The sequence below is a fragment of the Mesoplodon mirus genome (genome assembly GCF_964341445.2).
Source record: "Mesoplodon mirus genome assembly, chromosome: 3".
In the NCBI taxonomy this organism is placed as follows: domain Eukaryota; kingdom Metazoa; phylum Chordata; class Mammalia; order Artiodactyla; family Ziphiidae; genus Mesoplodon; species Mesoplodon mirus.
In genome coordinates this window covers 27,076,293-27,092,857 of record NC_138978.1, presented here as the reverse complement: position 1 = coordinate 27,092,857, position 16,565 = coordinate 27,076,293, and positions in this window count along the sequence as shown.

Genomic DNA, 16,565 nt, shown 5'->3' with positions numbered 1-16,565 from the left:
TCCAGAGTCCAAGTTCTTACCTGCAAGAAAGAGCCACTACCCAAACTCTTACTAAATATCAGCACATGGTTCAGGGCGTACTGCTGTTTGGACTGAGGTCAGAGGTTGAGTGACTGGGGCCTGGAGTAATCAGGGGAGACTTCCTGGAAGAGGTGGACTACACATTGAGGGTGGACAGGTGGGCAGGATGGACTGGTCTCTGGTCCAGAGAAGGCACTGGGGAGACTGAGCTCAGAGAACATGGTGAGGGTGGGACCTGGCTGAGGGTCTAGCCCTAGTACTCGATCAGGACAGAGGTGGGGCCTTTAGGAATCATTTATGTGGTTAGAAAGTGCTCAGATGACTGCAGGCTCTGATGCTCCTTGAGGATCATTCGTTATCCCATTAGTTGGTTTCTGTCTTTGTTAAGAAGTTGCATGTTTCCTCATAATTCAGTGTCATTGTTTAATCAATTTGGTGTCTCTGACCCCGTAACCAGGGAGTGAGTTGTGGCTTCTCTCCTCCATATTTTCTCAGTTCTATTGACTTGCCCATCCTCGTTATTCAGCTGGTAATTCTTTTCACGAGCGTCCATTGATTTCCATATTGAAATATTTCTTGACGCCCTTTCTAATGAGAATCCTGTATCACTTGTCCTCACATCAGGGTGAGAGCATTTGGACTTATTTTATTGTAAAAACAACAACAATACCTCACTGGGGATGCCTGTATACCCTCCTCCTTGGGATACTTACTTTATCTCTTCAGACTGTGTTTTTTGCCTTTGAGTGAAATTTATTGTTGATAGCCAGACATGATGTGTCAGGTCAAAGGGACCCAGGTAAATCAGCGTTTAATGGGAGGTTTTATGTTTATCTGGCTAGGAGTTAGGCTGTGTTTACATTTGCTGTAGTCCCAGTATCAGAGGCTAAAATTTCCTCCAGTGTCCTTGTTGCCTTGACTTTTCCTAGAGTCTCCTTAAATAGGGTCTGGGGCTTGCAATTCTTTTAGCTACGTTATTATACAGAAGCCTTATTGAAGTGGCGTTGTGTGGGGAGGGAGAACATTCTACAGTCCTAGAATTATGTCTCAGTCTTTCAGTGCATCTGAATTCTCCTGTCTTCACATTGAAAACCTTATGGGATTCCTGGAGGTTAAACTCACAGAAGTGTGGGAGTCCCCCTTACGACTTGCCTTCTTGGAGTTTTTAGCTCCCCAGCTAGTCGACTATGAGACCTCAGCAATTCATCATGTTGAGTTTAAAGTGCTCCTACAGTTGCTGGTTCCAGTTAAGGGCTTCCGTCCTTGGTAAGCTGTGATTCTAGGTATCCTCTTGCCTTTCCAGGTTTCAGGGCACCAGTGTGTCTGTGACCTCAATTCTCTGGTGGATCTCAGAAGATGATTGATGATTTTCAGTTTGCCCGGCTTTTTTTTCTTATTGTGAGGATGGGAATGATAACTTCCAAGCTCTTTGCAGTAATTTGCAGCATGCAGATCTCATACATGCTTTGTTAAGTGTGAGCTAAATATGTTATTTCCTTTGGAGACTGTAAATGTCATTGTGTTTTAAATTTCCGTTTCCACATGTTCATTGTTAGTATATACAGTTAGTAAATACATTGCTAATAAATACAGTTAACTTTTGTGTGTTGATCTTTTATACTGTGAGCTTGCTGAACTCAGTTCTGGGAAGGTTTTTTGTTGTTTTTTGTTGTTTTTGTTTGTTTTAGTGGATTCCTTGTGATTTTCTACGAAGAGACTCATACCATCTCCGAATAGAGACAGTTTTATTTATTTCTTTCAAATCCATGTGCCTTATATTTATTTTTGTTGCCTTATTGCAGTGGCTATATCATCCAGAGGAGTCTAGGCCCTCCCTATTTAAATCTTTTATTTTAGCAGGCAAACACCCTGTTTGCGTTTGGCACATGGGTTCTTGACCTACAACTGTGGGCTGTGGTCCCAGTGGCAGTTTAGTTATCAGAGTCATTGTGGTCTGCTTGGTTTATCTGGTGCTGCCATGGTTCCCACTAGTTCCTTCTGTGGCTGCCTGATAGGGTGTCAGGGGCTTCCCAGTGCCTGCTGTGGGGAGCTGGACTTTGGCAGGTCCTTGTACTGGTGCTTTCTGGCTGCCCTGGTGTCTCTGTTAGGAGAGTGGAGTCTCAGGCTCGTGGGCACACAGAGGCTTCCTGAACCGGCATGCTTGTGACCGAGTCCCTTTTTCTGATTCTGCTCGCCCACCCCAACCCTAGGAATGTTTGGACATGACTTTCAAAAATAAAGTTTTACACTTCTAGCCATTTCAAATAACTCAGTGATGTTTGCAACAGACACCCTCGCTCCATTTTTGAGAACGTATCAGCATGTGCTAACTCCCAGGGAGGAACTGATACAAGGGTGTCAAGGGCATGGTACTTGGCAGCAAGAAGCAAGGATTGTACATGCTGACATCAGAACATTGTCTAATTGGCCACCTTAAGACATCTGGCTGTGCAAGTGTCGATAGCGTGGGTTTAATTACTTTAGTTGCTTAACCTCTCTCGACCTCAATTAAGGGCTTTGGAGCTACTCTTAGATGCAAATCCCTGCTCGACCACTCACTAGTTGCTGGGATATTCACATACCTTAGTGTCTCTGGGTCTCAGTTTCCTCATCTACGCAACAGGAGTAAGGAAAGTCCCACCTCCCAGGCTCTCTAACGTGATGCTGATGTAAAAGGCTGAGCAAGCAAAAGGGGCACCTGGTTGACCCAGCTCAGTTAGCACCAGCAACTCTCATCATGATCTGGTGATTCCAGGCTAATGGGGATGTCTGTCTTCATAGTTCTAATGAGATAATAATGGTGTTTCTATTAGTACTAATAATGTTGTGTTTAGAAAACCAACTGGATCAGACCGACCTGGATCTGAATCCTGATGCCAGCACTTACTTATAGAGTGGGACATGGGACAAGACGCTTAACTTTAATTTCCTCATCTGTAAAATGAGGACAGTGATAATACCTAATTTGTAGATCAGTCCTGCAAAGGGCTTAGTATGGTGCTCAGCATGCAGTAATTGTTCAATAAACGTTGGCTACGGTTTGCCATGAAGGCAGAGATCTTTGTGTTTTGTTCATGTCCGTATTCCTGTGTCCCCAGTGGTCACCTTGCCCTGACATAGTGGGACCTCAGCCAGGCTGTTGGCTCTTCTAGGCCAGGGCTGTGTCTGGTTCTTGACTGTGTCTCCACAGCCTGCCTGGGAGCCTCATTCTTGCTCTGGGCAGCTAAGGAGGCTTCATCATCGGTACCAGGGATAAAAAGGTGTCTGAGTCGCCTCCCACTCTGTGTTATTACTGAGGTACTTGTCCCTCCCTCTGTCTCTGTCTCTCTCAAAACACACATACACGTACACCAGCAGCAGCACCTGGACATCCCACTAACGGCCCCTCTTGAGCTCCTTGCATCCCCCATGATTTTCTGGCCTTGAGGGTGGACAGAATCAGTGGCCAGGAAGCTGGAGGGTTCCCTTCCACCAAGGTCTTCCCTCTTTGATGCCTGAGATTCTTAGTGCCCATTTGTTAGAAAATGGAAGTTGTTGCCCTGGGGGACCAGGCCCCTCCTCCTTCCTCCTCCTCAGCCAATCACTCTGCAGTGAGAGGGGATTTCAGGGCCTTTCCTGGGTGCAATTTTGGCGGGGGAGGCACAGATGGCACAGGGACTGGGACGCTGGTGGAGACAGAAGGTGCATAAGGGTCAGGAAAATGTACTAACATCCACCTCTCTCCACCTGTCCTCAGCATGTCATCCTGATTACTGGGTACCGTTGGTTCAGATCTATCAGTGGGTCTTATTGGGGTGTATTAGTCAGCTAGGGCTGCCATAACAGGCTACCAGACTGGGTGGCTTAGACAACGGAATTTTATTTTCTTATAGTTCTGGAGGTTGGAAGTCCAAGATCAAGATGCTGGCAGGGTCATTTCTCCTGAGGCCTCTCTCTCTGGGTCACAGACGGCCGCCTTCTCTCTGGGTCCTCACATGGCCTTTTCTCTGTGTGTGCACCCCAGTATCTCTTCTTCTTTTTAGAAGGACACTCATCTTATTGGATTAGGGCCCCACCGTTATGACCTCATTTAACCTTAATTACCTCCTTAAAGGGCCATCTCCAAGTATAGTCAAATTGGGGATTAGATAGGGCTTCAATATATGAATGGGGGGGTCACATAATTCAGCTCATAACAGGGGCTGTCTATGGGGTTCCCTGAGCCTCAGGAAGGGCTCTTATTTTAACCACTCCCCCCCTCCTCCCATTGCCTCTGAAGGTGTCTGGTTCAGGCCTCTCATTTCATCCTTGGAGAATGAGGCTCAGAGAGGGGCAGTGACCTGCCCTGGTCACATAGCAAGTAGGGAGCAGCTCTAGGACAGCAGAGCTTCCTGATCTGGCCTGGGACCTTCCCTGATGCCAGTGATCAGGACTGCAGGGCTGTTGGGCAGCTTGCACTGGGCTCTGTGACCTTGGGGACCTGGTGTCAGTGCTGAGAGGGCCCTGGCGCCAAGTGACTGCTTTTGTCTCAAGTCTGGCTTTTATTACTCTCTCTCTTAATGATTTCAATTTCAGGAGCTTTTTTGTCCACGTTTTTATTCTCTTGTCTTTCATTTCACTTTCTCTCTGAGTAATCCGAGACTTGCAAGCAGCTAAGTATGACGTGTACATTCCAATGAGATGCAATAAAATATAAGTAAACATATTTCTTTCATGTCTGAGCAGTGGATTAATCTCCCTGGCACATCCTATTTCCTCTGTGCTCCCTCTGTTTTCATCTGCGCATTTTCCTCCCCTCTCCAGAATCTCTGGGATCTGAACAGCCCTGTGGCCTCTGGCTTGTTGGAGATATACGAATGACCCTGACATTACAGCCTCAGACTTCATGATCTATAGGTGATGTTCCCGGAACAATGGAGAGGGAGCTGCCAGCACCCACATGGACCTGGGAGGGCTGCCAGCCCCTGGAGGGGAGAGGACAGGGGTCTCTGCCTACGATAAGCATGGAGAGAGGCCGTAGGTAGGACTGAGGGGTCTCTTATGAACGTACCTGTCACTTATGCAGGGGTCCCTAAGCGACACACTCATGCCTGCACACGCACTGGGAAAAGGCAGGTCCTTCTTTGTTGAACTGAGGCTGGGTGTTTGTGATCATGACTTTCAGCCAAAGCAGCCATCGTGGGTCCCAGTAAGTGGAGGGATTGGCAGGGAAGCCCCGGATGTGACCATGAACTGTGGGCTCAGCTCAGGAGGAGAGCGAGAGGCATCGGATGGAGCTGAGCAGGGAGGTTCTACTGCCTCAGCTTACTCGCTGTGTGACCTTGGTGAGTGACCCAATGCCCCGAGCCTCAGTTTCCCCGTCGGTACTATGGGCATATATCAGTACACTCTACAAGGGGTTGTAGGGAGGATTAAATGAAATGATGCTTGTAAAATGTTAGCACAGTGCCTGGTACACAGCAGGTCCTGAATAAATGGAGGCTAGTAATATTCATTCATTCATTCATTCATTCATTTGTCCTGCCCAGTTTGAGAGCCACTGCGTGCTGGGCTGTGTGCCAGGGTGAGGGAGAGAAGAATAAAACCTCCTGTCACCTCCAATAGCTCACGATCTAGTGGTGAGACTGACACGAGCTCTGTAGGAGGAACATCAGCTGGGTTTTCTGGGAACGGAGGAGGGACAAGCAGCACAGGGAATCAGAGAAGGCTTCTTGGAAGAGGTGACACTTGAGCTGAAGAAAGTGGTAGATTAATGGAGGGAGGTGAGGCGGGGAAGGTGGGTTGAGCAGGCAGTGCTGGGAGCCATGGATGGTTCGGGAGCAGGGAAGGGATGTGGTCAGAGTGGCGGGTCCTCCTGCAGATGGGAGACTTGGGCAGAGACCATGTTCCTCTGGGGAGACCGTGTCCCTCCTGGCCCTCCTGCCTCTCGGGCCTCCATCTGGGGCTTCCCAGAGTAACTCTCATCCTCTGTCCCCTGACTCGGCCTCAGGGGCTCCTGGCTGGAGACGATGTCCCCTGAGTCCCTGGCTGTGGCTCGGGAGCCCCTAGTCCTCCATCCTTTAGTCCTGTGTCTCTTCTGTTTTCCAGGCACCTTCTCTGAACAGAGCGAACTCCACCGATTCTTCTCCCTCCATGCCTTCCTCCCACCAGTATTTACTGAGCACCTATGATGTGCCAGGCCCTGTTCTGGGGGCTACGGCAGTGAACGAAACAATGACACTTCCCAGCCCTGAGCTCACAGCCCAGTGGGGGCACAGACAGTCCCCAAATGACCTGGAACCTGCCCTGTGACCAGTGTGCCCAGGACGAGGTTCCCAGGGCTCAGGGGCCTGTGCCGGGGTTTGACCTTGGCAGGAAGGTCGAGGAGGACTTCCCTGAGGAGTTCTGAGGGGTGAGGAGGGGAAACTCTGGAGAGATGGGGAGGAGATGTGCTCCAGTGTGTGCAAAGAACCTGCAGTGGGAGGGGGGTGAATTCGGGGCCTGAGTGGAGGTGTGATGGGAAAGGAGGAAGCAAGTGAGGCTGGAGGTGGGGGGCTGGGCTGGGCCCCACTGGACCAGGTTGGCCACAGGGAGCAGCTCTGTCCTCCTCCTGAGAGCACGGGGGAAAGGCCAGAACTCAGGAGGCCTGAGTGGATTTCTGCGGTGAATTGCTCTTTGCAGCCTCTGGTCAGGAGAGGACGGTGGGCAGGAGGCTGGGAGGAGGCTGAGAAAAGGTCTAGATGGGAGATGATGGCAGGTGTTGGGGTGGCAAGAGGCCATGGAGGTGGAGAGAGAGGGTGATGGCAGCGGTCTGGGGAGATGAAACTGGAGGTGGATTTGATGTGGGCTGCAGGGAGGGAGCGGGAGGGGTCGAGGATGCCCCCAGGGTTCCTGGTGGAGGGTGAAGCCTCCAGTGCAGTCAGGACCTGGGAGCCAGGTTTGGGGGAGGCTCATGGTCACCCAGGCTGTTCCTCTGGTCTTTCCTGTCTACACCCTTCCGTCCCATCTCTGGTCTGCCCCTTCTCGCCCCCTTGGCCATTCTAGATCCTGAACATCAGCTCAGATCTGGATAAATTACAGAGACCCCTTGGTCCCACCCTTCAGGAACAAGGAGGGGAAGAGGCCCAGAGAGGGAGTGGGGTTTCCCAAGGCCACACAGTGAGTTCAGGCAGAGCTTGGAGGTGGCTCCCAGAGCAGAGTGTCCCCTGCATGTGGTGCCAGCTGCCCCCTGGACATCACAGCGGGGGCCCGAGGTCTGTGCTCTCCAGGTCCTGCCTTGCGGGTCTTGGGCTAATAGCTCTGTTACTCCCTGAATCAATAAAGAGCCACTGTGGTTAAGGTGTAATTTTTTTCAGATGATTCAAAGAAAGGTTGAAAAATGGGTCCTGTTTTTTCCCAGGAGACTTTAGATTTCCCTTTTCTTATCACTAAAAAAAATTTTTTTTTGACTGTCTCTCTAACACACAGATTCCCTCTCTCCCATAGTACCTGGAGTTACTGGGGAAAACTGCTCCTGTGACGCTGGGGATACCTCTCAGGATGTGGCCCTGGGCCGGCTGCGCCCTGCAGGGCTGGTGCCTGGAGGCTGCAGCAGCTCAGGGCTCCTTGCCTCGTCTCCTCTGGTGCCCTGGGATTCTTGCTGCCCAGTCCAGGGGGTGGTGAGCTCCCCATCACTGGAGGGGTCCCCAGAGCCGGGGCAACACTTGGCAGGGAACTGAGGCATCAAACGCTGGATCAGGGCATGACTGGGACTTCATCTCTGCGCGTCTCCCCAACCTGCCCTTCATGCGACCCCAGCACCAAGGTGGAGACGAAGAAGGCGGGAGGAGGAGCTGACAGCTCCCGTGGCGGAGGGTAGTGTTGGGTTTGGACCTTCAGGGTCCAGATCGATTCACCTCCCCCTCCTCCAGCTCCTCCCCCGATCCCCTCCCAAGGGTCAGGCTGTGTTTTCCTCATTTCACTGATGAGGAAACCGAGGCTCAGAGAGGTCAAATGAGGCAGAAGGGGTGGAGCTGGGATTTGCCTGGTTCTTTCCCCAAAGCGCGACTCCCTCCAAGAGAATAAAGGCTGCTCTGAAGTGAGCGCTCACCTTGTGCCAGGCCCCTCCCTCGCCACGTCTCAGTCAACCCCGAGGGCCTGCAAGGCAGATACTGTTACCTTCACTTTCCAGGTGAGGAGCATGATGCTCAGGGAGGTTAAGTTACTTGCCTGAGGACACACAGCTGGTGAGCCATGGAACCGGGATGCAGTCCAGGTCTGTCACCCTCAGAGTCTGTGCTTGTAACCACTGCACCGCACTGCCCTTCCCCACAAGAAGTGCTTCTTGAGGTCCAACCTAGTTTCTCCTCCCTGACCTTCAGACCAGCTAGTGAAAATCATGACCCCAGGATGCATTAGTGGAAGAAACAGGCTATAAAATTCTAGAGGACAAGGAGTGCTTTATTCGCTTTCATCTCTTATCTCCCTTAAGAATTGCTGAATGAATGAATGCACAGTCTCTCTGCAGGCTGGCAGGAGGTGGTCAGGCAGGTAGAGGGTGGGCAGACCCATAGGTTGGGGCGTCTACTTGCGACAGAGGAGGGCTTCCCTTCCATAGCCAGCAATCCCAGTGGTAGGCTCTAGCCGAGATCCTGTGGCCCCTGGGAGAAGGATTCAGTCACCTAACAGTTAATGCATCCTGGGGTCCTGATCTTCAGTAGCTGGTGAGTAACTTAGTTTCTCTAAGCGTCCCTGTGGGTCTCAAAAACTGCTCAGGTTTCCAGAGGCCCCTGAGAAATGCAACCATCCCTGGGGTCTCACCCTGAGGCCTCTGAGCCAGTGTCCCGTGAGGACTGGGGGCAGGGTTCCAGGAGCAAGTGTGGGTGGTGGAGGTGGGATGGGATGAGAGCAGAAGGGCTGGGCTGGGGGGGAGGGACGGGGCATTTAAGGTACTAACTGTAACTACCACACACTGATTGTTTAAGGCACGTGCTGGGGGCCTTGTCCTAAGCTCTTTACATGTATTAACTTGGTCCGCATGACAACCACATGAGCCAGTGCTGTTATTATTTCCATTTTTCAAATGAGGAAACTGAGGTGCAGAGAAGTAAAGTGGCAGAGTCGGAACTTTAGAGCCCGGCTCTTAAAGGAGACGCGAGTCCATGGCCAGCCTGGCAGAGCCCACAGTCCTGTCCTGCCTCCCCCAGACCCCCGTGTGAGCTGACACCACCTCTGGGTAACTGACAGGACAGAGCCCCAGGTCTCTCCAAGGGGAAGGAGCTGCTCAGGGGCATAATCTTAGTCAGGGAGGCATTAACATTGATCCTGGTGTAGCTCTTACAGGTCTATGTGACAGGCTCGTAAATCGCCTGTTTGAAGGGCCTGTGACCCCACGTGGTGCCATCTGCACCTGGGGAGACCCTGAAGCCGTGTCTACTTGGGAAAGTGGGGGGTTGGTCCAGAACAGGTGGAGGCGGGAGGAGTTTGCTGTCCAGCCCCCGTCAGCCTCCTGCTCGAGGACAGCCAGGCGGCTCTGCCAGGCCCCAGGCAGCCCTGCTGGGAGAGAAGGGGCCAGCCTGGGCCGCACCTGAGCTGGTAAAGCAAATGTCACAGGGTGTTGGAGTCCCACAGGCCTGGGTTTCAGTCGCACACTGTCCCTCACCAGCTGTGTGGTTTGATATCACTGCTCTGAGTCTGTTTTCTCATTTATGAAATGAGACTAATAATAAAATCTCACTTCATAGGCTTGTATAAGAGCGCTCGTGGTGAGCTGAGTGCTGGTCCCAGAAATGATGCCCAGTGGGTGTGGGGTGAGTGTGACATCTGTGCTGTGCTGGGAGGAGGGGTGGGGGGCAGGAGGGAGCCTGGGAGGGAGAAGAAGAGGGGCTGGCATTCTAGACCCTCCCCGTGTCAGGAAGCAGGCACTGTCTATAAACACCCTCATTTCATCCTATTAATTCTCTCAGGCTGATACTGTTATTAGTCCTGATTGACACACGTGAATGCTGAGCTCAGCCAGGTTAAGAGCAAAGTTCCAGAGCTGGTGACTGGCTGCAACCAAGACAGGGACCCGGGTCTGCCTGACTCCGAAGTCCCTGTCCTCCTTGGGTCTGGGGATGGTTCCAGTTTCCTCCTGTGACCCGCTGGGCCCTCTCAGCATTCCTGAGTGTTTATCCAGACGGTCATTACCTGTAGTGATAGCTTATGCAACAGCTAATTAGCCCTCCTGAGGGTCAGCCATTGATCAGGAGCAGAGTTTGCCAACCGCAGCTCAGGTTTCCTCCTTGGCTTTTCCCTGGGACCTGGCGGGGCCTCAGCAGAAGGAGACCAGGACTCCCAGCCTGTCCATCAGAGGCTCACTCTGGTGACCAATGTGACCCAGCCGTCCCCATGTCCCCCCCCAGCCTCGACCCTTCCCCGATGTCTGTTAGGTCCTCAGCTCTGCGCCTGTGAATCCCCTGGGCCCTCAGGCTCCCAGACCCCCATTTACCCTCCACCTCTTTTCCCACCTCCCCTACGCTGGCTTCCGCCTGTTTGCTCTTGGTCTTTTCCCAAGACACCTAGTAGCTCCCCAGGGACCCCTGCCTCCAGGCTCACCCCTTCCAGTCTACGCCTCTCACGGGGCTATCTTGGGGAGCGGAGGCTTTGGGGGCAGAGAGATCCAGTGCCTTTACTGACCTTGCCTCTCAGCAGCCATGTGAACTAGAGTGAGGTTTTCTTTTTTTTTTTTTTTAATCCTTTTAAGCTTCAGTTTCCTCAAACGGGGGTCCTAACACCTACCTCACTTCACAGGGGCTGTTACAAAAATAAATGAGAAATGTATGTAAAGTGCTTGGTTGGTGCCTGATGTATAGTATATGCTCAATAAATGGTGACTTGAGTTTGTGTCATTTCTCTTTCCCCCAGAGGTTACTGATACTCCAGTATTTGATACTATTTGGTAGCATCAAAAGTCCAAACTTGAGCCCAGCATGCTAATCCATCTAGAGAGGTCTTTACAGCTTCATATTATTAATCCCAACTCCCTGCCCCACTCTCTGAGCTGCAGGGTCTGCAGACACGCACTGTTCCTCAGACATGCCTCACACTGCACTCAAGCTGTCTCCTCTGTATGGAGTTATCTCCCTCGCTGACCCCTGACCTACACTCTGACCATGAGCTCAGGACCTGATCCCACTTTCTCTCTGGGCCCAGCTCCAATCACACCCCCTCCAGGAAGCCTTCCAGGATGCCCCAGCCAAGAGATCTTCTTCCTATAAAGCCTGTGTCCCCAGCTTAGACATCCCCTGTCTTTAGGCAGCTATCTTCTTCTTAGACAGTTATGGGCTTGACTTCTATCATCCAAATAGAGAGGGAGGTCCCTACCTCCTTTTGGACACAGCTCAGGGCTGTAGCTCCAAGTCCAACCTGCTGGCCCAGTCCTGGGCAGGCTCAGTGCCTACTCCTCACCCCTCCCCTGCCATACCCTGAGCTCCCAGCAGGCCTCCCATGAGCCCCCGTGGGTGTAACACATGCCCGGGATCCGGCATCTGTAATACCTGGAGTCTGTGCTTCTCAGGATCTGTGGGTCTAAAACGCACGCCTCCTGTGGTTTGCAGACCCCCTGATGCTCTGATTGTGGGAATTTGGGAGTCTAAGCTGTTCTAGTTCTGTGACTCAGGAAATCTGAGAGGGTGGGACTCTGGATGCTACAGTCTACTCTCTGTTTCTAAAGTGTATGCTTTGGTGAGTCTGACATCGTAAGACGCATTGTTGGGGACCAAGGTGCCATCAGATGCCCCTGGCACTGACTTGGCACCAGGTCTGAATCCTGGCAGCCTGGGATACTGAATGGGTTTGAAGCTGACCCCAGCACTCTGCAGTTGTGTGAACATCAATGCTCTGAACCTCATTTTCTTCCTCTGTGTGATGAGGTTGGTGACAGCAGGTGTCTGTGTTTCCACCAACAGCATTCACGAGAAGCCTGCTCCATATCTTGGTTGCTATAGGGGCAATGCGGATGTGAGGGTGAGGGCCTGCACCCAGGATGCTGGCGGTGGTCTCTGCTCTGGAGCGCAGTCCTGGGCTTCAACAGGACTTGAGAGAGGGCCAGGGAACATTTCCTCCCCTCTAGCTGGTACATCAGCAGCCTAGTCGAACTTGGGTCTAGATCAGCACCGTCCAATAGAAATATAATGGCAGTCATGCATGTAGTTTTAAAGTTTGTAGTAGTCGTGTTAAAAAAGTTAAGAAACAAGTGAACTTTGCTTTAAGAATGTATTTTGTTTAACCCAATGTATCATTTCAACCTGTAATCAACATTACAATATTAACAGTGAGATATCATACATTTTTTTCTCTACTAAATCCTAAAATCTGGGTGTCTTTGACACTGATAGCTCAGCTTAGCTCAGACCAGCCACACTTCAAGTGCCCAGTGGTGGCACCTGGCCAGGGGCTAATGCACTGGACAGCCTAGGGCTAGTGGCTCTGCAAAGGTCCCCCAGCTCCGATGGCACCAGATGGGCTGGTTTTCATTGACGGCAGAGGTGGAGCCGTGTGGGGTTCTCTTGTCTGTTTACTTGCATAGCACAGCGGTTGTGAGCATGAGCTCTGGAGTGACGGGGGCTTTGGTTTAATTCTCTTCTCCGTCAGGTGACCTTGGGTAAATGACCTCACAGGTTGTTGGGAAGATTCAATGAGATTACACAGGTAAAGTGCTCGGCCTGTGCTGCAAGTACTTGTCAGCAAACCATGGCTGCGGTTATAATTTACTGGTTTTGTTACTCTGCCACCTCTCTGGGCACTAACTCAGCCCTCCTGTAACTGTGGCATCTGCACCTCCCCGACCCTCGGTGCCCTCCCATGAGCCAAACTGCTGGATGGCAGCCACCTGGGCCGTGGAGGTAGCCTTACTGCCTGGCAGGAGCTGACGTCACAGGAGCGCAGAGCACAGAGGCTGCCTGGGCCGAGCAGACCAGCTCCCAGACCCGGCCCAGCTCTAACTGCTGCAGGAACTGATGTGAGTGTAAACCCCTTGGGCCTCTGCTTCTTGGCCTAGAAAATAAGAGGGTAGGACCAGGTGACCTTTAAAAGCCACTTCCAGGGTAAGAACCTGGTGCACATGGCAGCATTTATATTGCACGTGGGCCATATTTCCAGAAAGCAGCTGTAGACTGGGCCAGTGGAATAAAATGTCATTGAAACTTGGCTCTGCTTTGGGTGACCAGCAACCATGTATGAGGCTTGGTTTCCTCCTCTGCAAAAAAGGCAGCAGTAATGTCACTGCCTTCTAGGCTGTTGTGACTTTTAAATGGGATAATGTGAAGAAGCCACTCAGCACAGTGTCCCACCCATGACCAGAGCTGAATAAACTCTGTTTCCAATGAAGGGACCAACACGGGCTGCCCAAGGAGAGGTTCCACTCTCTCCACTGTCTCTGCCCTGGAGCCAATGGCAAATTTAGAGAATTTACAAGAATCCTACAAGACCTACCAGGGCTGAAACAAGCTGCGGGTCTGGGGGAGGCGCAGGGCCTCCGTGGATCAGCGAGGGGCCCACCCAGGCCACTGCAGTTTGCTCATTAAAGGCTGCTGGCCTGGCTCCAGCGCTGGCTTCATCAGTGTTGCAGCATCATGAACACAGAGCTGCATTCCCACGTGCTCCCCCACCAGTGATTCTGCAGGGATTGGGGTGTGGTCGTACTTTAGGTGGAGGTGGCCAGGGCAGCCTGAGGAGCCATGGACGGGGCTGGGGTGGGGCAGGGCCTGAGAGCATCAGGTCAAGAAGGGAGTCTCTGCCTGGGGATGAGTGTGGGCACAGGAACGGGGCATGGACAGGCCATTGTGCTGCTGCATGAGACCCAAGGACAGAGGCCCAGAGGGAGGAAGTGGGCTCCAGGTGAGAACAGGCAGACCGGGGACAAAGCAGGCATGTCAGCCCACTGGGCCCATCTAAGAACAGCTTGTCGCCCCAGGCTACTCATCCCAGAGGACAGAGACGAGACAGGTGCAGACAGCCAGGTCTGTCCTGGGGTGACTCAGAACCCTCGTGCCTGGCTTGCCCCCCATCCCTTGCTGTTCAGGCTTCCTGCCCCCTGACCTTGGCTTCTGATTTCTGCTTCTAGCTGCTCACCTCCCATTGGTAACCACCTCCAGGGACCCCTTGGAGGACACTGATTCATCTATTCAACAAACATCTCTCCTGGGCCCCCCGCATGCCTGGCTCGAGGGTCATGACGGTGGGCGTGGCTTTTGCTCATAGACTGCTGGTGGGGACAGTCACCCACTCACTCACTCAGTTTCCTCCCTCCCTCCCTTCCTCCCTCCCTCTCTTCCTTCCATGAGGCAGGAAGGTAACAAGACCAAACGCCGCACACCTGTGTCCAGCGTGTCCCCGGACACTTATAGGGGCTCCGCACCTGGGGGTGGGTCACACCTGTTGTATGAGGTCCTGCTGGGGTCATCTTTCACAAAGCCCCTGAGGTTAATTCTCACTCTGTCTCTGACACGGAAAACTGCTTAGAGGGCCGGAGGGACGTGCCCGGGGTTACCAGCCAGGAGGGGAGTGGCCGGTCTGAGCCCGTTCTCCCTGAGGCCTGGGCCTGAATTTATGAACACCAAGCTTGGGCTGCAAGGCCCCGTTCTGCTGGCTACACTACTGGATATGAGCTCCAGACACCAATGCTTAGGGCCACAGGCAGGGTTCAATAGGGCCGGAGGAGTTCAGGGCAGGGAGTTACATGGGGAGAGGCAGGAGAGCAAAGTGGGGTAATAATGAACCTATTCTCTGCAGGGTTGAGACAAAGCACAGAAAGTGCCCGATGAATGCCAGCCATTATTAGAGCTATTGTTACTGTTATTCTCATCACTCCTAGGGGAAGAATCTTCACCATCGGCATCATCATCATCGTCGTGGTCGTAGTCATCACCCTCTGAGCCACCTCTTCATACGCATCTCCTAGGCCCAGCCTGTGAGGGTGGTGTAGTTATCATCCCTGAGTTACAGATGGGAAAGCCGAGATGCACGGAGAGGAGAAGGGACCCAACGGCACAGGCAGAGGTGGGACAGGGGTTTGACCTTGGCTGTCTGGCTCACAGCCAGTGTCTTCACCCCAACTAATGACATTCACTGGATGCAGCCACTCACTGGATGCCTCTGTGTGTCACCGAGATCCATTCACCCAAGATTGTCCCCAAAGCCCCCCTCTCTCCTCCTGCCCCGACATGGCCTCCTGGGGACCACTGCCAGCTGAAGGCCTACTGTGTGCTCCACATCCATGGGCTCACTGAACTGCAGCTCTCCCTGGAGGTAAATCTCATCAGGTCTGTTTGTGCAGATGAGGAACCCAAGGGTCAGAGTGGTTAAGTGACACCCCAATCTGACTTGGCTAAGTGCTCGAGGGTTGTTTTGAGGACAAAAGGAGAGAATGCAGAACATGTGTCTGCTTGAAATAGGGCAGCTTTTACGGAAAAGACCATTGTCCTGTGCGATAAAGGGAAACCGAGGCCCAGACGGCCCTGAGCTTCAAGCCCCGAGAGGTCAAGGTCTCCGTGGCCGGCTTCCCTAGGGTGATCCTGAGGGCAGGACAGCAGACTCAGGAGGGCCTGGCCACTTCCACTTCTGCTCTGCCTGCCCACCGACTCCCCGTCCATGCCACAGGCAAATTTCCACAGGAAAAAATGACTTCCCGCTTTTGCCGCAAACTCACCTCTATTACGTTAAGCAGCTAACAGCGCTCTCACAGCGGGGTATGTTTTGTTTAATGCCTTGATCTCTCTCATCTGCGAGAAAAATGAATTCTGTCAAATCTTTCGAAGCCAACTGTCAAAGTAAAGCATCTGGGGGGAGATAGATCTCTTACTCTGCTGGCAAAATTCATTTGATTTGATCCCTTAATCCAGTCTCCCTGTGAAACAGGGAGCTGAAATTTGGAAAGCCCTTTGCCCCGAACAGTTTCTTTCCACTTCCCCTCACCGCCTCCTCTCCTGGGGCCCACTCCTCTTTCACCTTTAAAAATAATAGGGAGGAATCACAGCTGGAGTAATGATAACCATTTGGTTTCTCACAGCAGTGTTTTAGAGAGAAAATAACAGAGCACAGTGCCTGTCTTTCCGTGTCTATTTGGGGAGAGAGAGGTGATGGCTGTGAAATGCTCCAGCAGCCCAGGGGAACGGCAGGAGCACTCGGGTGCAGGGTTTCAGACCTGACCTCTGTGCTAGCAGGACGCAGAGGCAGGGGGATGTCTGGGAAGAAGACACAGCCTCATTCCCCCTGAAGAATCTTTTTCTCTAATCCCTACTCTCCACCCTGAACCCCTCCCCTCCCGCATCTGTATCCACATGCCAGAACCTAATCCTGCACTTGGGCTCAGCGCTTTACAGTTTACAAAGCACTTTCATATTTACTATAATCATTTATTTATTAATGTTCTTTCATTCATTACTTCCATCCTTCACATGTTTGTGCCGTGGTAACTGGGAATCACCGGTGGTCATGACCTTTTTGACACTTGGGAGCTACAAGATCTGCAAGACACAACCTTCACCTCCAGGATTCTAGGGTCTGACGGGGTGACAGGTGCGGACAAATGACGATGACCTTGTGGGGTGAGGGCTATGGCACGTGAG